The sequence below is a fragment of the Mastigoproctus giganteus genome, chromosome 8, assembly GCF_048544385.1.
Source record: "Mastigoproctus giganteus isolate SK-2022 chromosome 8, ASM4854438v1, whole genome shotgun sequence".
Taxonomy (NCBI): Eukaryota; Metazoa; Arthropoda; class Arachnida; order Uropygi; family Thelyphonidae; genus Mastigoproctus; species Mastigoproctus giganteus.
The window spans coordinates 204,695,461-204,718,367 of NC_143582.1; the positions used below are offsets into that span (position 1 = coordinate 204,695,461).

Sequence of the window (22,907 nt, forward strand, 5' to 3'; positions counted from 1 at the left end):
CGGCTGGGTTCAAATTTTCAATTTTTTTTGGTATTATTCGTATTATTTTTGATACACGCTGAGGAAAACATTCCTTATACAACCCTTCTGCTCCTTACATATTACAAAAGATACGTCCGTTACAATTTGTATGACAAAAGCACAAAGACTGATTATCACATCATTCAGAACCCCCCCCCCCACCACCACCACCACCCCCTTTCTTCTATCACTTTTGTGCATGGTGCGATAAAATCAGTTGCGGAAGAAGAAGCAATCGAACGGGCCGGCGAATATACGTATGTGTGTGTGTGACACAAGAGAGCAAGAGAAAACGTGCATAAGTGCGTATTGGGGAAGAAAAAGGCGAGTGAGAAAGATAAAAGGGAAGCAAATACACAATAGATCATTGTATTTGACAGTTGCACGAAAGGTTTTCTTATTACGTTTGTAGTACACAGGTGGTTTGCAATGCCGAGAGAGTCATCCATACCTTAAAATGTACTCAAAAAAAAAAAAAAAAAAAAACCTTGGAAGGAACGAAGAAAGGACCGAAGTTATTAACATTAAGCGTTGCAATTTCGTGCACTGGAAAACCTTCAATCAAGAAGTTTAGTCCTGTCTGGTGTCATTCTGTTTCCTGGATGTGATTATATTATGACGGGAGGGTATGAGGGTTGGGGGTTGTTCCTAAACCAGGTGCGAGAATTCGATACACTGGATGTATACTCTCCTTTTTTTTTCTTTCTTTTTTTTTTTTTATCTATCCTACTTTTTGGGCAGCTGAATTCGATAATCTCTTTCCACAGTTGCAATTTCAGACTTAGGCCTCTTAAACGAACAGTTCTACAGTCTAGAAAAGTAATCGCAGAAATAAAAGTAAAGTTTTAAAACAATTTTAACGGTTACAGCGTGTGAATGAGATTGGGCATTGTCATGGTGCAGCACCTTCTAACAGCAAACTTCTGTATTAACTACGAAAAACGTTTTTAAGTTTTCCTTCCAATATGGCAATATCTTTTGTTATTGACAGTCTTTACACGTTCAAATTCCAAGACAATGTCAGAATGACCTTGCCAGAAGAAATTTTTGCTTTTTAAGGATGTGTTTCCCCCCATTGCTTTGCTGCTGGTTTTCTTGAATGCACCAATGTTTCTTCTCCTAAGAATCCGTCTTAAGAATGCCTCTCTTTCTTCGCAACGCACGTGTAGACTTATCTAACAACATAACAGTTATGATGATCTTTGGAACGTGTTATGACACGTTAATTTAATACACAAATTCCCTTTACGTTTTTTTATTTATCCTCGTAGGTTTACAAATTTATTTTATTAAAACAATATTAAACAATTTCTGCCCGTTGATAGGTACAATTGGCTTTAAAATTTAAATGTATGGCGTTTGCTTCCCCACCGATGAGACAACAAAAAGATCGAAATCCGGGTATGGAAAAGGCATTTTAAATAAACAACGATATGAAGTACTTCTTGGAGTAGTGTTTTTTATTTAAAGTATGTTGTTTTCTTCAAAAGAGTCCTTTGAAGGAAACAACGTAAGGGGACTCCTTTATATTTCTCAGGCCTGGGAATACTGTTGTCCCTCTAGTAACGGTTACAGCGCTCTCGATTAGTCTCTTTAGAAACGACTACATAACTCCACGTAGTCAACGTATAAAAATGAATATCGTTTTTAATCAGATAACAATGCCGAGAAGCATTAATTCGTTACTGTTAATTAGATAACACAGTAGCTGTGATCCCCATAATCCCCACAGAACGTCAAAATAATAGGTGTACGATAGTTGGTGATTGGATATCAGTTATGAATCCTCCTATACCATCATCAATGTTAGATTGCAGTTGAGGAAATGTCTGTGCAAATTGGACTCCCAAGCGTCTTAACGATTGAATTTTCCATGAGACTTACCAAAGTACCATTCTGCAGCATTTCTGCCAGTCCGGGATGAATGTCTTCCAGGATGACAATAGTACAGTTCACAGGACCCGTATTGTCAAACAGTGGTTCAAAGATCGCGAGGACGAAGCTGCCCATCTACCACGGCCCTTACATCACTTGATATCTACCCAATAGAACATTTTGGCAGTTTCTCAACCTTTATTGTAAACATTGTTGACATAAATCCCGGACAGGATATACTGATTTCAAAAATGCAGCTCAAAATTTTTGATCAGATCTATATATTTTTTTTTGGATATGATGATGCGTCGGATTTCTAGAACTTTAATTTCCTTTCACTACGTATATCGACGTAATTCATTGGCTAAAATATAATTATTGGGTAACGAATTAAAAACTGACATTTATTTCCCCGAAACAAAGGAAGTCAAGTATCGTTCATTTACCATCAACTTTCAGATAAGGGGAAAAAAAGTGGAATGTCCCTGACTAGGGAAAATCCCCAGTCAGGGATTTTCTCTAGCTTTTGCGCATAATTACTTTTTCCAGTTGAAATCAAAAAATATAATCCATCACTGTTTATCTTTGTACAGGGAGAAAAAACCATGTACCTCGCCTGAGACCGACTAACTCAACCATTTGATAGACAAGGCCCATAAAAATCGCATCATTGAAAGGTTCGTACCGGCCCTTGTCCATCTGGTATGGGCAGAACGGTGCTTATATGCACTGTACTACCAGCGAGGGACATTCGAATGTACACTACCCTATCATAAGTATTCTGTAGCCTTTTTCGACGATGCGACGATGTAAGAAAGCAAGAACAGGTTCATAGGTGTGCAGTTAACGGTACAATTCTTTTTCCTGGTGGATTGATAAAAGCTGAGCGTTATTCAAATAGTGAATTGGAACTCCAGAATTACGTTATGATGTTTTACATATACACTGTTAGGCCTTACCAAATCGCAAGTGGTTTGCAGAAAGAACCATTTGCCATTTTAAGTATTTCTGGAGAAAAAAACCAGACTGGTCTTTTCCTCCAGGTGTGGTAACGATACAGAAAGCTCTTTTGCAGTTATAAAATTAGAAAAACTGCACCTTTCAACACTAAAACCAGTTGTGTGGTCTCCTTTATGCTAAAACCGCGTTCTGTTTTCTGTTTTAGGTGGTTAGTGCAGTAAGTGGCAGGAAAACACGAACCTACTAGTTAAAGGGCAATAAACAAAGAAAACAAGATAATATATAAAGAGAAAATAAAGAGCAGTGATTTGCTCTAACCTTTGATTTCAATTCTTTACGGATCTGATTGTAGTAGAGACTTCAGCATGTCCGTCTGCCCGTCCACAGGTAATAACTCGACTTTCATTGAATGGATTTTCATAAAATTCTATATTTATCGATTTTTTAAAAATTTATAAAATAGAAATTCGATAAAATATAGTGCTTATAAAATCTGGTTATATTCAACGGATTTATTTAGAATGGAAATTCTGATTTTTTTTTGGTCAACAAAACAGACAAACCGATCCCAGAACGCACTCAGTGCAAAGTCCGTTTAAAAGGGCTGGTGCCGATAGTAAACTGTGACATCTTCATCTTCCTAAGCCTAGGAAGAAGTCGTTAGGAAGCGCATGTCAGCTTTATGCCATCTGCCCACATACATTAAGATGAAACCTCATCCAGCCGTGATGTGGAACAGTTCGGTGGCAAAAAAACTTCTAGACAGAACTCCTTCTCTACGGGACTCCCGCATTAATGATTCGAATGTAGACCGTTTTATTATTCTCAAGATTCACTGTTCTTTCTTGCTGAACAGAGACTTCGGGAAGGCTCAATGTATTTGTGGAAAGAAGCCTCCAAATAGGATTACTCCGACGTTTGCGCTATGGAAAGCATCTTCGAGAGCTATATATACTACAGACAAATCGGATTTTTCTCGACTGTATTGTCACTAGAGATGAGTGTTGGGTGTTTCAGTGGAACCAGAGACGAAGCGTCAGAGCATACAGTGGACTTCAAAATCATCACCAACGCCAAAAAATTTCATATACAGAAGTCCAGGATCAAGACAACGTTGATCATGTTTTTCGGCAACAGGGTGTGATTTACAAGAGGAGTTTGTACCTGAAGGGAAGACAGTCAATGCTGCGTACTACCTACAGGTGCTTCAAAGACTATTGAAGCGCATTTCCCGGTGAGACCGCAATTCCGAGAGAAAGGTACCTGGTTCTTGTTGCACGGCAATGTCCCAGCCCATTCCGCACTTGTCATGAAGACATTTTTGACGAAACATAGCATTGTACAGATCAATCATCCACCCTATTCTAGCGATCTACTACCAGAGGACTTCTTCCTCTTACCCAAAATGAAAACTATTCTTAGGATGTTGAGGACATAAAGAAAACGTAACCGCCGAACTGAACATCATCTCAGAAACTTTAAGAACGGTCTAATAAGTGGATTCAATCAGGTGATGATTACTTTTAATAAAAAAATAAAACCATTTCTGAGCTGTTTCACTTTGTGTTCTTTTTATTGCACCAGTCCTGGAACTTTATTGCCACCCCATATATATAAAAACCGTCAGCGTTTGTGTGGCAATCTTGGACATAAAATTTGTAATATACAAAGAAGAAATTTTTATTTTTTATTATATTGATAACATTAAGAAGTCAGTTCTCTGAATGGAAGTAAATAAAATAATAATGAGAAGCAGTAGTTCACGAAGCTGCTACATCCTTCATTCTATCTTTATTTCATCACCTTAATGGCAGTGGTGTTTTCAGTCCATTCAAAAATGGTTACCGTTTTTTTAACAAATTATTCTCTTAAAAAAAGGCGTCTAAATATGTTGTATTTATTATTATTAAAAGCAATAAACTATCTAGATTAATAAAATAAAATAAAATTCACTATTAGAATCATTTTTATATAAAAATATTTGCATAATAAAGGAAAGAGAGATGCCACTTTTTTACAAATTTCAATGACAGGAGCCATATTAGACGGTGACGTCACCACTGCTCGTGCAAAGAATTTGAATTTTAAAACGAGGAAGGAGGATACATTTAGAGAGAAAAATTAGAAACCAGGTAGAAGCGCAAGCATATCAACCACTGACAATCTTTTTCCTCCAACCATAATTTAAAAAAAAAAATAAAATTGCTTAATTCTAAATAATTATTTTTGCATATTTATTACCACACCATTTTGAATTTTACTGAAATTAATATCTTCAAGCCATTTTGAAATTTATGAGAATTCATAACTTGAAACCATTTTAACGAAATCTAACTTTAAGCCATTTTTGAAATTTATCGAAATCTAACTTCAAGCAATTTTAATGAAATCTAACATCAAGCCATTTTTGAAATTTAACGAAATCTAACTTCAAGCCATTTTAACGAAATCTAACTTCAAGCCATTTTAACGAAATCTAACTTCAAGCCATTTTAACGAAATCTAACTTCAAGCAAGCCATTTTAACGAAATCTAACTTCAAGCCATTTTGAAATTTGCCGAAATCTAACTTCAAGCCATTTCGAAAGTTACAAAAGATAACTTCACGTTCTCTTCTTCAAGATAAACACTATAAAAACCGTTTTTATTGAAATTATTCCAAATATTAAAGATAATAGGATTATTTACCTGTTTATTCATTAGAATCTTTAAAATAAATCGACTCCTCTCTTTTTCGCAAGCTATTTCAGGAAGTTGTCAGAACAACTTATGATAATAAGCCTAAGACAAATCCATCCATCTTCTTAAAAAAAAAAGAAAAAAGAAAAATAAAAACCCTCAGTTTACTCACTTCTTATTCTTCTATAAATCTTTATTTCATCTTTCTCTCACACAAAGACAGGCGCGCGTGGCTGTATATAGTATGTGCTTTTATTAAAATTATTCGTAGCGCACACGTACAAGATAAATAAGGATTCTATCATAAATATCTGCAACCCACTTTACAAAGGAATTTGCATTCTGGAAAAGACAGACAGCGCTAAGAAAGTTCCTTACCAAAATGGTTATTACTTATGCATACCGCAAAATGTTCCTACTCGGAAATGGATTCTGTTTTTGCCTGCCTGATGAGACAGACTACACGTAAAATCATCCACAGACACACAAAGAGAGACACAAAGGCGGAGCCTACAATAATCCTTTATCCTTCACTGACCCAGAGGCTGTTGAGAGGCGTGGTTAATATTACACTTGGCTCACGCGACCAATCAACATCCCCTCTGTGATGGACTTTGAGCACTGCCATCTGAACGAATGACTGGCTACTTCGATTTTTACTACCCAGACCTTCGTACACTCCTGCATACCGTGTTATTTCGGTGTCAAGTTGCACACATACGAGAGGAAACGCCATCCCTATGACACTCTGATATCGTCTCCCCTTTATATATTCACGTGCGATTCTTGTGTAGGGGGTTGTTGAAAGATGTAGAGTACTGAATTGTGTATGGGAGGGAAGAAAGAGAAAGATTTTATGGTAGCGACAAGGTTTGAAAAGTATCCACACACATCCAGGATCAAAGATATATCGAGTATTTGCAAGATATTTATTACAACATGGTGGCTAAATAAAATATTTAGCTCTTCTATCAAAAAAATGCAGTTTTTTTAAAGAAGAGAACGCTACTGATTTTTTCCACTTACCACTAAGCACAAATGTATACAAGACTGCAATAGTCCAATAAACAAACATCCAAAGACTATAACAGGCGTCCAATAAACAAACATCCAAAGACTATAACAGGCGTCCAATAAACAAACATCCAAAGAGTATAAAAGGCGTCCAATAAACAAACATCCAAAGACTATAACAGGCGTCCAATAAACAAACATCCAAAGAGTATAAAAGGCGTCCAATAAACAAACATCCAAGGGCAAACAGACGTCCATAAACAAACATCCAAGGAGGGTTTTCTGTTTCAAGACCTGTATCTATCCGGGTTTCGCATGGACTCTTGAGTGTACAAATCCATCAGCGGTAAGAGCACCATTAAACATTTAAGGACTTTTTCACTCGGGTATAACAGCTTATCACAAGCAGAAATGGTCGAATTTTCTTTGGGCGTTTCCAGTTTCTCAGACAAACCGTGAACATACGCAATTAAAGAGGGGACACCCAGAAGGGTGGGTATGGAAACAGCAAAGCTTTAGGGAGTATATATATTTATAAATTCGGGAGGCATTTTAGAATCTAAGCTTAATGTAATGGTCGTGGTGGAATTTCAAAGGGAAAAAATTGTTTTCCGATCTTAGATGAGATAAAGATTCGTTGTTTGATCAAACAGGATACTAGAATACTCGAATTTTCTGTTTATACTAAGTATTCCAGGATCATTTTACTTGTTTGTCGAGTTTTCCAGAGGGTGCGACTATCAATTCTTTCTCGTTTAATTCAGCCACAATGCGAAACAGCGCATAGAGAGAGAGAGAGAGAGAGAGAGAGAGAGAGAGAGAGAGGGATTGTTATTATTAAGTATTGAAAACTGTTCATCATCCCTTCCAGCCCATTCAATAGTTTTATGATTGAATGGGCTTGAAGGGTTGGTGATCTAGTTAAACGTTACCGTTTTTGGAATGAAGCTGAAAGTTTTTCCACCGAGATTAAACATTTCTCGCTGAAATATGAAACAGCTATCTTGGTATTAAGTGACACCCTGTCCTATCTACCACCATCAGTCTTTCTGTCGCTCAAAGTGAGCCACATAATCGCTCCATATCTGCTACATCGTCGAGAAGGTAAGATTCGTGCGTGTGTTTTTCTTTGATTGCCGCATCTATATAGTTGTAAATCCGTTGAGAAAATCCCAGAAAAGCCAATCCAAGAAGGTTAATATCTCATGGAAGCGTGATCTTCCTATGATTCTTGTGATCACAGGAATATCATTGTGCGCTTCCTCTAATCAGAGGAATGTAACTGAATATCAGAGGAAGTCGCGATCTTTCTGTGATTCATATGATCACAGGAATTGTGCTAGCAGAGATAAGGAGGTGATTACCTCATTGTACAAGTCAATGGTTAAGACACATCTTGAGTACTGCATACATTTCTGGAGGATTTATTTTAAGAGCGATGTAGAACTACTGGAAGGAGTACACAGAAGGGGAATGAGATTGGCGAATGGAACAAAGGATTGCTCTTACCAATAAATGTCCTCTCAGGTGCGTAATCTAAGCGAGAGGAAGAATCCCATCAGCATTGAGCTTGATAATCTGCGAGGTGATCTGATAAGGCTTTGAGTGGTTTGAGCAGGCTCAATGCTGATGGGATTCATCCTCTCGCTCACGCACCTGAGGGGCCATAAATTCAAATTGAGGAAAGACAGTTGCAGAACAGATGCGGAAATTTTCCTTTAGCCAGTGATTGCTGGAACAGACTTCCATCTGTCGTTGTGGAAGTTGGTAAATAAATTCAAGGAGGAACTGGACAAACTTTTGGCTCTAATGGGAAGGGTTTTTTTGGCTGATGCTGTATAAGCTTGCTTTCTTGATTGTTTTGTACTCAAAGAGAAAAATAAATTGAGAATATTTTATCTTTATATTCTGAATGTTCAGTTTTAACTGTGACGTCAGAGTTGCCTGAATCCAGAAAAGATTTAGAAATAGAAATTCATCCAGAGACGTTAGAAAAAAAAAAATCAGATAAATAATAGCGGACATAGATCAATAAAAATATTAAAAAAATATTGAATTGGCAAAAATATAGAAATATAATTTTACAGACTTAGAAAAAGTATAATTAATTGTTAAATAATTAATAATTAAATGAACTAGACACATAATAAAGAAATATTACTGTCAGAAATAGGATTTAGCATTTTTAACTAAATTTGCAGCCATTTAAACTATATAAATGGTTATTACAATTCGTTAAAATTTCATACGCAAAAAGTATTATCCCAAAATGCACATTACCTCTAAAATGTGCGCGCACACACACACACATACACACACACTACAAGGCATTTTAAAATGCTTACATTCTATTCAGCCATGAATCTTCAGCAGACCGCCATTTCTATCAGCTTCGTAGGGCCGTGTGGATGCGATCAGTTGCCCCTAGCAACGGTCCTGTTTCAGGGTGGCGAACCACGAACAAGAGCAGCAGATAATGATAACAGCGAGAACGCATCAGGAGGAGGAGGGAGGAGTCGGGAAAATTGAACAAGGGACATTTATTCTGGTTGGAAAGGGTGGATGAAGAACATTTAATTTTTGACGTTATTAGTGTCTGCTGAAAATAAGCAAACTTTATTTCCGTTAACTCCCCCCCCCCCTTTTTTTTTTCTCACCCTGAGATTTAGTTGTAGAGAAAAACTTCTTTAAAAAAAAAAAGTTTCCGGGAAGAAAGTAATGATTTGGCTTTCTCTCCTGCAAAATCCTCGATTGATTTAATCAAATGTACACTTAAAAATTTTGGCTCACTATTATAGCAATAGTTAAAAGGCTAATAATAAATAAGAGAATAAAATATATATAAAAGATCTTTATAAAAGATAAAGTTTTTACACTTCTAACCTTTATATAATCAATACACAATGTATTCGATGACGTCATCGTATGATTTGGTTTCTCTGGTCATTGTGTGATTTGTTTTTGGCTTATCTTTATAAAATAATAATAAAAGTGATTCTGCAACAACTACACAATGAATTTTATAAAAGAAAGTTTAAAATGAAATTTGAGCTTGCTTTTAAAAAATTTATTAACTTTTCTTAAAAGCATTAGCTAGAAAATACAAATTATCTACACAACTTTCCTTTTCTTGTCTTTTAAGTATTAACAAGATAAATTATGATCCAGGAAGGTTGCTATTTGACTACATCAAGCCGAAAATAGGCAGTACTATGTGTATGAACGTACAATTCCATTGAACGATAGGCTGTGGTTAAGAAGTGTAATCATACAATTACACCAAAATAGACGCACTACTGCCAAAAATAGGCAGTAGAGCATATATTTTGTACGTATTTTATGCGCACTCTCCTGCCAAAAATAGGCAGTACAGTGTCTAATTTGTGCGTATTTTATGTACACTTTACTGCCAAAAATAGGCAGTGGAGCATATATTTTGTACGTATTTTATGTACTGCCAAAAATAGGCAGTACAGTGTCTAAATTGTACCTATTTTATGTACACTCTACTGAGAAAAATAAGCAGTAGAGCATATATTTTGCACATATTTTATGTACACCTATTAACCACGTTGCAGAGTATGCTGAAGTAGAATTCATTGCTTATTTACCACAATTAAAAAAGATAAGCTGTGGTTAATAAGTGTGATCATACAATTACACCAAAATAGACGCACTACTGCCAAAAATAGGCAGTGGAGGGTCTAATTTGTAAGTATTTTATGTACACTGTACTGCCAAAAATAGGCAGTACAGTGTTTAATTTGTACGTATTTTATGTATACTCTACTGACAAAAATAGGCAGTAGAGCATATATTTTTTGCACATATTTTATGTACACTTATTAACAACGTTTCAGTGTATTACTTATTTACCACAATTAAACATGATAAGCTGTGGTTAATAAGTGTAATCATACAATTACACCAAAATAGACGCACTACTGCCAAAAATAGGCAGTGGAGGGTCTAATTTGTAAGTATTTTATGTACACTGTACTGCCAAAAATAGGCAGTGGAGGGTCTAATTTGTAAGTATTTTATGTACACTGTACTGCCAAAAATAGGCAGTGGAGGGTCTAATTTGTAAGTATTTTATGTACACTGTACTGCCAAAAATAGGCAGTACAGTGTTTAATTTGTACGTATTTTATGTATACTCTACTGACAAAAATAGGCAGTAGAGCATATATTTTTTGCACATATTTTATGTACACTTATTAACCACGTTTCAGTGTATTACTTATTTACCACAATTAAACATGATAAGCTGTGGTTAATAAGTGTAATCATACAATTACACCAAAATAGACGCACTACTGCCAAAAATAGGCAGTGGAGGGTCTAATTTGTAAGTATTTTATGTACACTGTACTGCCAAAAATAGGCAGTACAGTGTTTAATTTGTACGTATTTTATGTATACTCTACTGACAAAAATAGGCAGTAGAGCATATATTTTTTGCACATATTTTATGTACACTTATTAACAACGTTTCAGTGTATTACTTATTTACCACAATTAAACATGATAAGCTGTGGTTAATAAGTGTAATCATACAATTACACCAAAATAGACGCACTACTGCCAAAAATAGGCAGTGGAGGGTCTAATTTGTAAGTATTTTATGTACACTGTACTGCCAAAAATAGGCAGTACAGTGTTTAATTTGTACGTATTTTATGTATACTCTACTGACAAAAATAGGCAGTAGAGCATATATTTTTTGCACATATTTTATGTACACTTATTAACCACGTTTCAGTGTATTACTTATTTACCACAATTAAACATGATAAGCTGTGGTTAATAAGTGTAATCATACAATTACACAAAAATAGACACTCTACTGCCAAAAATACGCAGTACAGCGTCTAAATTGTAAGTATTTTATGTACACTCTACTGCCAAAAATAGGCAGTAGAGCATATATTTTGTACATATTATATGTACACTGTACTGCCAAAAATAGGCAGTAGTGCGTCTAATTTGTACGTATTTTATGTACACTCCACTGCCAAAAGTAGGCAGTAGAGCATATATTTTGTACGTATTTTATGTACACTCCACTGCCAAAAGTAGGCAGTAGAGCATATATTTTGTACGTATTTTATGTACACTCTACTGCTAAAAATAGGTAGTGGAGTGTACATAAAAATGGAATTGTGTTTTAGTTCAACATCAGTAGTGATTCTGATGTTAATCGGAATAAAATCGGAGCTGTAAAAATATTTTAATTCGTTTCATTTACAATTTATCCGAACTTTTGAAAACCGTGAATTTTGCCATGCAATAATGTGGCCCTTAATATTAGACAAAGAGAAACGATCTTACTAACCACCGGGTTAAAAGCAATCTACTAGATCTAGAATCCCCCACCCCTTTGCTCCCCAACCTTCACCAGAGAAGAACTTCAAACAAATACGAACATTATTATACCTTATAATCGAGGGACACTCCCTATTTCCCACAATAAGGAAGCAAGCGAAACCAGTTTAATATTAACGTTCAATACCGGGTTCCATCATCACTCTCCATAATGATATTATACTGACAGCTATTCTTAGAAATCATTGCATCTATTTGATGTGGTAGATTAAATGGCAAATCTGGTTTGAAAAATCTAAGACTCAAAAATAAAGAAGGAATCAGGAGAGCCAAACATAATTTGAAGGCGATGAGGGATTTTGAAGTGCTATGATGGAGATAATCATAATAGACTTCAAGTTGATGCTCATTACCAGCAGTAATGGTAGTCCAGGACGGTGAGGGACATTGAAAGCAGTGATTTTTGATAGTTATTTTTTTTTATCTAAATGCATTAATCAAGCACTGAGGGAATATTACTTCCCTCTCACCTTCTGATTCATCTCCTAGATTCAGCTCTGACAGTAACTTCAAGAACACTTTCTAAGACAAAAGTTCCTTCCCAACCATGACGAAGAAACTTTACTCTTTCAAGACGATTTGAGCATTAGGTAGAAAGGAAGTCGGAATGTGCATTTTTGCATGTTAATGAAGACATATATATGTTCTTCTTAAAGAAGAATAACGAAAGTAAATTGGAAGACTGATAATAGGATTTGTCTTTTTAAAAGGTCTATAACAGAAACAAACAGATGATATAGAAAGAATTGATTAAGACAAGCTGGAACTAAACATGAGGTAATCGTAGCATTAAAGAAATGAAGGGAAATAAGGCAGTAAACACTGATGGAATTCCAGTGGAGTTTATAAGGTTAATTGGGGAAAGTGGACTTAAGGGAATTATGAAGGTTATTAATGTACAAGCCAGAGAATGACAGAAGGTTTTAAGGCCACAATGAAGATATCAATGGAAAGGATGCAGTGAAATTTCAGAACTTAGTAAAGGCTTTAGAGTTTGGTATCACGTTCAGCAGAGATAGTGCCAAGAATATTAAATAGAAGGATGGTGGAGAAGGTAGTTTGGTTTCAGGAGAAAGAAAGGGAATGCAATAAGCGTGAAGAAATATTGACATCTAAAGGGAACAGAGATTTATGTTTTTCAGATTTGGATAGACTGAGTTAAATTGTTGAATGTACGGGAACGGACTGGAGTGATTGGAAGGACAGAAGAATGATTAGTAGATTATATTGGGAACAAAAAGCAATAGGGTAGGAAAAGGTGAAAGTGTAAAGATAGAAACGGGTGTTGTCCATCTCCGACTTTAATGTATGTGTAGGAGAAATGGTTCAAGAAGCATTTGGTAGAGGAAGAAATATGGATGAGGGAGAATTGTATTTGATGAAGGGGTGGTGGGAAGACGCAGATGGACGCTGAATATGATTAGTAAATAAAAATCAATAAATAAACAAACAACATGCCATAAAATAAAATAAAATAAAAGATCGTTAGTTATGAAAATGTGTATTATTTTATTTTAAAATTATTTTCATGGTAACATTTATGGTGAGGATTATAAAACAATTTCAGATATCCAATAATCGCAGTCTAATTAATTAAAATAATTTAGGCACAGCGGTGGTATTCTACTGTGGTCTTCATCTCTTATTAGTTCTAAAGGAATCAAAAGGCTTAGCTTAGCATCTACACTAAAACATTTCCTGAAGTCGAAACCGTGGCTGCTTGCCACATAAATCGATCCTGCATGGGTGGAGAGATCCACGAGTCCTTTTCCTCAAATCTGTACCATCTCATCAGAATAAAACAGAGTAAAACAGAATGAAGTGTGACTCACCGAATCACATGACTCCTCGCAGATCCAATACGCTCCTTCATCCGTTGGTAACTGAGATCAGATACCTGCTGTCAGTTCTTTCTCTGCAGTGCGTTTGGCGTTTAATTGTGGGGGGTGTGGAGGGGAAGAAACCGGGTTGATACATCTCGCATTGCAGCTACCCGCCAATTGGGATATCGTGCTCCTACTGTGAGGTGTTTCTGCCACTGCCTTTTCAGTTTTTTTGCTGTGGTGTTTTAAAAGCCGAACACCGATTTTGTTTGGAGTTCTAAAAAATGGAAAGATTGTTCGCGTAGACTAAATGAAATACATTTTTTATATAGCTTTTCTCAAAACATTGTGTATTCACTCGCCAAAAAAGTTAGAAACCTTTATTCAATATTAACTAGGACCCCCTTTTTCCTGAACCACAGCCGGACTGCAAAGCCGAACTGCCCCCTCTAATGGATCCCAGACATTCTCAGTTGGATTCACATCTGAGAAGTAGACAGCCAAGAGTTGAAAATCTTGAAAATATTCCTCGAACCATTCATATCCTTGCACAGTTTATAGTTGTGTTGTCTTCTTGAAAGAATCCATCGCAATCCGAATAAAAATGAAGTATTACACGGTGGAGTTGGTCCGATACGATAGAGAGATATTTATTGGAGGTAACGCGACCTTCTAATGGTGGGTGGACCCAGTCCGTACCAACAGAACGCACCCCATACCACGATACCACCTCCAGCCACTTGAGTGGTGGACACGAGACAGACTGGATACATGGTTTCATGAAGTTCACCTCACTCTCACCGTAAAAATTAAATTTAATTAATTTATACTATTCATTTGTATAAGGCCATGGTTAGGACGCATCTTGAGTACTGCATAGAGGTCTGGAGGCCTCACTTTAGGAAGGATGTAGATCCGTTGGAATGGGTGCAGAGAAATGCAAACAGATTGGTGAAGAGGACTAAAGGATGCTCTAGAAAAGCTTCAGTTCTGAAAATTGCAGCGTCTTGAGACTAGGCACCTGCGGGAAGGGCTGATTCAGGTGTTTAAAGCCTTGAATGGATTGAGTAAGCTGAATGCTAATGGTATTCTTCCACTTGCTGAGACTACACGCATAAGGGGCATAAATTCAAGTTGAGGAAGGATGGTTGCAGGAGAGATGTACGGAAGTTTGCCTTCAGCCAGAGGGTGGTTGATTGTCGGAAGCTTCCATCTGTTGTGGAAGTGGATGGGTTGAATAAATTCAAGGAAGAACAATAGAAGCAAAAAGGGTGCCCAACCTTTAGATCATAAGTGAGAAATAACTAGCCAATATATCATATAAACGTTATCAAAATCGTTCTTCAGTAAATATCTGTTCACGATATTGGCCTTAGTTTTCCATCTAAAAGATCCATCATACATCTTTTAAAAATAATTCGTAACCAGGGATCGATTACATGATATTAAGCATAATTTAATGAGTTAATTTTTAATTGAATATTTGATGGGTTTGGGCAAATTATTTTACATTGTAAATCAATATATTTATAAGAACGACCATGATAGTTGAACCAGTAGTAACAGAGATTTAAAACAAAAAATCTTATCTGCCAATCATCACCTAGTTTTTATTGAAAGAGTTTAGTAGTAGGTTAGTAAGTGAATGGGTTAAGGGTAGGTTTCCCTCAACCCTCAAAGCACAGAATTCAACTGAGTAGGTACATTAAAAAAATTAATAAATAATCTTATCTGGATTAAAGGTGTTGCAATAAACACGCATTCACTTTCTAACCTTCCTACTAGAAGGATCCGTATGAATCCGAGGACTGTTCAATAAAGAATGATCATAATTTTTCATGAACAGCCGTACTGCTTGCTATTTCTAGCCGAATTACAGAATTTAAGACCAAACCATGCTGCATGACATAGCAACTGCACAGTTGACGTCATTGCCAACACGAATTGACTTGGATCCACCAAAGTTTTGTAGATTACGGACACATCTTCATTGAACTTAGTGGTGTTGGAGAGAGTTAATCGACGTTTGTGTTTTTTTTTTTTTTTTAATTGGGATAATGGAGCATTCCAAGTGCGTTCATCTGAAGACCTAGAAAAAATAATAAATCCAAAGCATCGGTATCTTATCCTTGTAAGGGAACTATAATTATCCATCAATCGATTGGTCCATAAATAGAAATTTCTCGTGTTCTCTTTCGCAGTGGAGTACTTCTTATAATTTCGCAAACAATAATTACTAACATCAAACAGCTAGTTCGAAACACAAATGCGATCCTTAGATTTTAATTAATTTGGCCAATCAAGAAGAGCGACCACCAGGTATTATCTCTGTAACTATAGAGATCGACTGTCAAATATCCCTTCACTAAATTCTTGCTTGGATAAACTGATACTCTGCACACGCTCCTCTCTGTAGTCATGGCAACAGAAACTTGCATTTCTCCAAAATCTCTATTCCCAACATCTCAAGGCTGTCCTGAAGAATTCTTTCCAGCTTTTTTTCACACTGATTTCAGCCAGATGACTCAAGCAGAGATGTGTTTTACCCGGGATTTCATAAAGCATAAAATCATGCACCTTGCATTTGTCTTCTGAGTTGGGCAACAGTAGTAGAGGGCTCAGAAGCAAATGTCAGTGAACATCCAATCATATCCTGATTTTCCACATCCGTGGGCACTAAGAATATCAGAGAAGGTATGTGTGCGTACGTTGTCCCAAAAGCAGCGTTCAGGATGGAACTCAGAAAGGGTAGAAGCACAATTCTTAGAATGGCTTGAACATGTTGTCTTGCCATCAAAGGGCTATCGATAACTACTACAAGTGAATAGCAATTGCAATTAATGGCGTCCCATAACATGAATCCTGGTGGTGATTTGGTATGCTACTCCCTGATTCAGGTTGCATACTTCTGACTCTTGCATGGTTCTGACGCACATACAGCCATCACTGGATCCATCAAGTTGACACCATACCATTCTTGTTCCTAAGTAGTTCTCTTCCTGCCATCGCGTGGTAGCACAGTTGGTAGAAAAGCGAGGTTAGCATGGTTTTTTTCTCCCGGAAACCCGGGCCTTTCGTTCAGCAATCAGAAAACTTACTCTTGTTCAACACACGAAATAATTGCCTCTCTGCGCGCACTCACAGTCAGAGCACATAAGCCGGATCACAGTTAGGTTATATTGTATGACAGTATTTAAATAATTAAGTATAATAACTTACAGAGGACTATATGTACAGTACACCTTTTACTATTTCTACAAGGATGTCCAGTGCTACGAGTATTCATGTACAAAAAGTTAAGGTTATACGTTTTCCACTATTTGAGAAAAAAATGCATATATAAATTTTCACACCCTTTTTTCAGGAAATTACATAAATACATTAAATGTATGCGAAAAAGGAGACCCTCAAGGCGCAAATTTCGCATCCAATCTACAGCTAGGTTGTTGTTGTTGTTGTAGGGTTTTAGAAGCATCAGGACTAAGGTGAGGAGGATTACCATTACCATCCTCCTCACACCAGATTTGCACATCAGCTTGAGTCTGACCTTTCATTGGCTCTCAGATCGTACTCTTATCAAGGTTGAATTATTTCCAGAAGTTGATAAAACATTTTATTGAAAATTTCGACAGATGGCGATGGGATATTTCTAATAATGTGTAACTTCCTTAACTTTTGCACGCGATTGTATTTTTTATGAATTACTTCTGTTTGTAAATTTTTAAACCTGTCTGACGAAGAATTACACAAATTAAAGTTCGCATACGTGTATCAAGGTATTTTCAAAGAGACAAAGACAGACAAGAAAATTTGGATATCGTCCAACGGGAAATTGTATACAATCAGTTGTATTTTATTATTTTAATATATTTTAGTGAACAGTAAGTACATCGAGGATGCCCACCATTTATCTTAGCTCCTTACATTGTCATTATAGAATTAAGAGATGTGCTGTTCATTTTGCTTACCCTTCTTACAAAACGTACACACGCACAGAGAATGCATAAACAACGTAATTATAATTGTGATTATGTCAGAATTACCAAGAACTGACAGAACATCGTTTTTTTTATTATCTTGTTCTCTCTCTCTCACGAATACGGTATTTACAGATCTTCAGGAAAACCGGTTTGGAAGCATGAGATTTTTGTTGATAAGGAGTTTTCTTGGTTATTTTCCTGTCTTATCTGCTTCGCAATGATTTTTCCTCTGTCATCTACGCACGCACGCACGCACCCAGAACATCATTTTCGCTCTCACTCTCTTCAGACATACCCAGGATAACCCTTCATGGATTCATATACCAGTGATCGATTTAAAAAAAAAAAATTGCAACTTATACCCTGAAAGATAATTTTTCCAACTTTAATTTTAATCATTAATAAGAAAAAAAATCGAAATTCAAGAAGAAAGAGATGAGGCTTTCTAGTTATTTGAAAGAAGGGACGATAGGTGGTTTGTAATCTTAATAAATTATATAAATGCACGCTGTTATACCACATGAAATTAATTTAAGATATTTATTGAAATATCAACTCAATGCACACTTAAAACAGTCAACAACACCTCAAGATTACTCTAAACATCGAATTAAGCCCGAAGATGAGGTACAGAGTAACCTCGACACGTTTTCAAACTGTCTTAAGAATGTATTGAGGCTATTTCTTAATTTGGTTTCTCCCATTAACATTAAAACTGAAGAATTCAGGATAAATAAATAATAGAATGTGGGGTACAATCCCTTTACATTCATGGCCAGGGATTTAACAAATATAGTGACCATTTATTTGTACATACAAATATAAGTATTTAATATAATATATATTAAATACTTATAATTAAAAATCGAAAATTATGATTTTTCCAATTGTAATTATTATTACAAATCTAACTAGTATTATAATTTCAATTTTAAAAAATAATAATAATCACGATTTGAATTATTATACTCCGTTTTCAGGAATTAAAATATCGAAAAGTTGGACACCAACAGCAGAACATCAAATAAACATGATTAAATGAAATGGCTGGGTATTGACACCAGATGGCGCATTACACAAATCTACTAAGTGGATTTTGCCAGTACTAGTTGGAAATAAAGTCTACCAACTACTGTAAAGTCCACAGGACACTTTTTTTTTTCGACTTATGACTAGCTATTGAAAGAAATCTGGGGGGAGGGGGATCTATTCGTTTATTACGTAGCTTTTATTTCCCCCTTTCCCCATACCACTCTTTATTGCTTCTTCTTTTTTTCACGCACTCACTAGAAACATAAAATTAAGCCTCCTTTGAAAGAAAATCTGCCACTTCTCCCCACCTATCTAGACTCCTCCCTGCTGGCAAAGAACCGCAGTGCCATCTTTACCCATCCACTATAACTAAATGCATTTATCAGGGATCGAAGAACGAGTGCAGGGATCTCCCCTGCCATTACTAACCACCATAGCGAAATGGTGGTTGGTAGGCGGTAATGGCTGAACACCTGAATCTTTCCACCTAGCACTTTAGTAGTTCAGTCAGTGTTGTGAAAACAACTTTCCATTGATTGCTGTACACAAAACACGGTTTTTTGTGAAAATTCGTTCAAAATTAACCTACTCGTTTTTATTAAAAGGTATAAAAGTTTATTGCAAAAAAACCTAAATAGTTAATGATATATGATGCAATATAATTATGGCATAATTATATTGCATCATACTTCGAAGTTACAAGACGAGGCTTGCTATTTTGGCCTTAACCTTTTTGGAAATGCCGTTTGTTTAAAAGTAGTGCAATACTAGAGCAACTCGTGCTTAAAGAAAAGTTTAAATTACAAGATTGTACAAAGAATACAGTTCTTTAACCTTTCTACAGTCTTTTTTATCTAAAGAATAGTTTTTCAACATTCACACATTCTGGCTTTCACATAGCCAGAATAAAAGCTTCAACTGCCATTTTCTTGGACAATGAACATAACAGTTCCTGAATAAAATCTGTACAAAGTAACTTTTTTTTGTTTAAATATATCTCAACTTCTTGCATGAGAAAGATGTTTTCTCTTTAAAAAATTTATAAAAACTGCTCTTCAATTTAAAATATAAGTTGTAGTTTATTATTTTGAATAAAGTTTCAATTTAGTTCCATTATATTTAAGATTAGTATTTCTTACTATAATTTTTATGGAAACTATCCGATAAATCTATATACTTTGAAGTAAACCGGAAGTTTTTGGATAAACGAAACCGGAAACTGCGATTATTCGAAATCGATAGCTATCCGGTTTTTCTCAGTTAGTTACTTGGCAACCCTATTTAGAGATACGCCAATTTACAATCCCACTACTAGGATTTTTAATGAATAAAAATCCTTTAAAATAAAATTTAAGAAATAAAATTAAAAATATAAAATCCTTTATATCAGTAGTGCCTTTTATTGGAAATTCTGAGAACCGATTCCTCCTTGGGTTGATTTAAGGAAATCGACCCGCGGAGGAATCAACCCTCAGAATTTACAATTTAGTAATGTGATTTTAATGTCACTAAATTAGAATCGGCCCTCAGAATTCAGGGGATATAGTAGAATCGGCCCTCAGAATTCAGGGGATATAGTAGAATCGGCCCTCAGAATTCAGGGGATATAGTAGAATCGGCCCTGAGAATTTAGGTGATGTAGCGGAATCGGCCATCAGAATTTCCAATTTAGCGATATGATTTTAATATCACTAAACTAGAATCGGCCCTCAGAATTCAGGGGATATAATAGAATTGGCTCTCAGAATTCAGGGGATATAATGGAATCGGCCCTCAGAATTTAGGTGATGTACTGGAATCGGCTCTCAGAATTTCCAATTTAGTGATATGATTTTAATAACTAAACTAGAATCGGCCTTCAGAATTTCCAATTTAGTGATATGATTTTAATTTGATAAAAGCTTATAATTGAGTAGAACAGTTTACTTCTTGGGATTTCATGGGACACTTTCAATTCTTCACCATATATTGTCATTGATGGAATATATAGGTGTCTTTCATGCCTTGGGGTAATAACAGGTTTAAGGGTTTTGAAAAACGTCACACTGAGGTTAGTTTTTTTTTCCACATATGGGTGATGCCTTTAATGCGGTTGAAGATTTGCAGCTGGATTTGATTGAGCTCTCAGAAAGCAACGTTCTGAAGTCTTCTTTTGACAGCAAGAAGGACTCCATTGAAGTATGAACAAATGCTTGCGATCCACGACTACCTCAACATATTTGCCATTTACAAAAAACAATAGAACGGATTCGCCACTCATTTAGAGAAGTGTAGCTTCGAAACCTTGAAGACTGAAGAATTCTTAAAGGTCCCTTTAATCGGGGTCGTAGTTAGCTGATTTCAGGGACAGGAGTTGGCTTATTCCTGTTGTTATTCGATAAAAAAAATTCCCTCTGAAATGAAATTTATTTCAATAAATAATATTCATTGAATCGAATTAAATAATATTTATCGATGTTATTGAAATAATATTATTTCAACAACATTGCATTAGTCTTTGTATAAAATTCACGTGTTTACGAAAGAGGATTAAACTCTAAATGAAGTTCTTCTCAGAGTAAACTCAACAACCGAGATTAACAAATTTGATTGACAGACGAATTCTTCAAGCATTGGCTTCAAACATCGAGGATATTTATATTCCACGATGCATCTCCTGGTGACTGCTCTTTTAAACAGTTACAGATCGTAAAACGAAGGAAACAAAACCCTATTTAGATTTATTGATATTCTGGACAGCATCCTAAGGCTGTCTAATTTCAGTATCGACTACCATTGAATATCAAGGAAGTCGAAGGGAGGGCGAAACATCTTGCACGGCATACCCTTGTCTCGCAACGGTGGTGAAGCTTCGCTAATTGTTTCCCGTCGTCGACGTGCGTTGCACCTGGCGTGTTTGAGACCAACCTCTGTCATCACCTTGTTCACATTTATAATGGTGGCTCAGTATCGGGTTTACCGCGTTCTGCCGAAGATAACGGACATGTTCTTTGAGACGATTATTCATTCTCGAAAGGTCGAACCAGAAATGTTTAAGGATTGAATATAAATTAGACAACTTTCTTTATTTTTATTTTTTTCGAGTAGTCATTGCTACTCACATGGTTTTATTATTATAAATATACAGGAGGACCTCAAAAATCCGGAACTCCATGGGTGGTTGACTGTACAAGGGCAAAGGGAAAAATGAATAAATTTCTCTTTATATTCCATTGTACGCAATTCAGTAGCCGAGTGGTCAAGCGCCAGGGTGAATTAAGTACGCTTGCTTTGAGTGCCGGGGTTCCAGCCCGTGACTGCTAAATAGGGTGCTGTTTCTTGTATTCTCTCTATCTTATTGTGGTAAGACATTCGGGAGGCAAGGTCAACAAACTGCGAATGGTGTTCATCGTGTTTCTTCTAGTAGATTAAAGGGTAAGAAGGAATATGCGGATACCCAAAGAATGTATTTTAAGAACATGAAGGTGTGCGTGTAATATATTGGATCCAACTGATACTATTGAGAGTGCGTTTGAATCTAAGAACTTATTGGACTATGGTAGAAGATTTTTTGTACCGCACCTGAAGGTGTGGATACTTCAGTGAGTTGTGGGACCTATGATGAGGATGAAGATATTATGTTGGCTATTTATAAGCCTATACCAGTTCTCAGTGGTATCAGAGGGAGCTTCAGGGTATTAAGAAACTATTAGTGGATGGATCAATGAGTTTGGAGTCTAAAGCATCTGTGAAGGGGCGCTGGAGCCGTCTTTTACACTCCTCCTTTGATGGCTTGAGTTTGAAGGAATCCGCCAAGGTGCGTTCTCAACATCGATGGGTGGGAGACGGTACTTGGCTGCTGTCAGGTAATGAATTTATTGACTTGTGAAAACAAGAATTAACGTCCTCTCTACCCTCTCTAGGACATCAAGAGGAAGGACCCAACATAGGGATTGTAGGGCAGGGTGTTTGGCAGTGGAGTCAGTCCTTCACCATGTCGAACTTCGTTGCCATCATGGGGTGAAAGTTAAGAGCCATGATATGATGGTTTACATTGTTAGGGATCGGCTCAGGCACAAAGGATGATCGGTTCAAATGGAACCAAGGTTTAATATGGTAGAAGGTGTTCGGAAACCCGATCTTCTATGTGTGAAAG

The 22,907-nt window shown here is 36.2% G+C and overlaps 1 protein-coding gene across 4 annotated transcripts in view; it reads right to left on the reverse strand.

The window, feature by feature from the left end:
- LOC150082215 (transcription factor Sp9-like) overlaps window positions 1-22,907 on the reverse strand; it is a 257,291-nt gene that overhangs the window by 174,809 nt on the left and 59,575 nt on the right. The window contains exon 1 of one of the 4 annotated variants that reach the window (XM_090379183.1): window positions 8,895-8,912. The exons of 2 other annotated variants lie outside the window; for them this stretch is intronic. The gene's annotated coding sequence lies outside the window, so the exon portion shown is untranslated. Of the gene's footprint in view, window positions 1-5,913; window positions 5,929-8,894; window positions 8,913-22,907 lie in introns of those variants that run through there. One more of the 4 variants, XM_090379182.1, reaches the window with a different exon arrangement.